This window comes from Delphinapterus leucas, chromosome 4, assembly GCF_059928025.1.
Source record: "Delphinapterus leucas isolate spDelLeu-1000000601 "Yukka" chromosome 4, BTC_Dleu_Yukka2, whole genome shotgun sequence".
NCBI lineage: Eukaryota > Metazoa > Chordata > Mammalia > Artiodactyla > Monodontidae > Delphinapterus > Delphinapterus leucas.
Window position 1 is genome coordinate 74756665 of NC_143132.1, and position 1840 is coordinate 74758504.

Consider the following 1840-nt stretch of genomic DNA (forward strand, 5'->3'; position numbering starts at 1 on the left):
TCAAATATGCCTGCATCGGCCACCCCCACAGTCACCACCTTAGGTCTGTCCTCTGACTTCTCTATCTGAATGATTGTTTTTTAAAAACTTTTTTATTTTGAAATAATTTAAATTTATAGAAGAGTTTTCAGGATAGTACAGAGAGTTCCTCTATACTCTTCACCCAGCTTCCTTGTATAACCATGGTACAGTTATCAAAATGAAGAAATTAACATTGCATACTGGATGATTTGGATGGCTTCTGTGACAGATACTCCTGTTTGCCTAGTGCCTCCCCAGAATCTTTTTTTCCCCTTTTATTAGCTGGAAATGGAAATGTGTCCACCTCCAGAGGATGGATCAAGGATGGTCTCCCCCTCTCACTTTGACTAACTTCCGCTCATCCATCAGCACCAGCTGACTCCCCCAAATCTGATGAGGTGGTCCTCCAAGATGCTGCCCTAGCAGCCTACTCTTTCTCCACAGCCGCTGGATTGTCACTCTGTGTATTTGTCTGTCATTCCCAGTAGGCACTCAGTAACTATTTGCTATATGAATGGATGAATGAGATCAGGGTGGCTGGAGCTATAGGTTTGCAGTGGTGATCCAGAAGGATGGCATCTATGAATCGAGGAGTTTGAAAAATTTATTGGGGACCCAAAGTCCTTTAAAACACAGAGGCCCAGTCCCAGTGCAGATGGACCCTAATGCCATTTCCATCCTCACTCTGACCATCCTAGTGATGAAGGGTAGGGCTAAGCCTGGTGTCACAGGCTCCTTGAATGTCATGTCTGGGAGAGTGCCTTGAATCCAGTGGTTCCCAGGCTTAGTTGGCTGACTCAGAACCTCCAGGGGTGGGGCCTGGCAATCTGCCTGTTTAATAAGCTTGCAAGGTGATACAATGCACTGCAGGAACCTGGCTCCAGTCCAAGAAGTGGAGTTCAGAAACCCCTTGGGTAAGCCAAACTTCTTATTTTACAGTGTTGGACAATCTGATTGTGAGGGTCTCTTCCAGCTCTGATTTTTTGATACATTACTTTTTTTCTGTAATTTCAAAATAACCTGATGAATCTAAATGTTTTTAATATGAATCATGGATCTACATATTACACTCCTAAAATGCCTGTCAAAAGTCACATATGAGGAAATAACTCCAGTTTCTTAATCTTAATATTTTTTATTCTAAACCTCATTTTTCTTGCAGTGTAATATCAGAGATTTAGATTTTATGAATCCTACAGTAGTATTATATTAGGATCTGATGAGAAATTACATGCATTTACATCTTTTTTTAATTAATTAATTAATTTATTTATTTTTGGCTGCAATGGGTCTTTGTTGCTGTGCATGGGGTTTCTCTAGTTGCGGCGAGAGGGGGCTATTCTTTATTGCGGTGCGCAGGCTTCTCATTGCGGTGGCTCTTTGTTGCAGAGCACAGGATCTAGGTACGTGGGCTGCAGTAGTTGTGGCTCACGGGCTCTAGAGCGCAGGCTCAGTAGCTGTGGCCCACAGACTTAGTTGCTCCGCGGCATGTGATATCTTCCCGGACCAGGGCTCAAACGCGTGTCCCCTGCATTGGCAGGTGAATTCTTAACCACTGCGCCACCAGGGAAGTCCCAATGCATTTGCATCTTGATTTAGCTTTGCAATCATATTCAATTTCCACCCTGGCTTTGGGCAGCCTTTATTTCTACATGTAGCATTTACTGATTTTTATGATTGGAATATAATACAGATTTTTAATCCAAAAGAGGTTAGTCCTAATATTCATGCCTCTCCAGAATTATATATCTCTGTCTAAGTAAGCCCAATTGCAGTAGATTTTCCACTCCTTAAAATCCCTAATATTCTGTAATGGTTT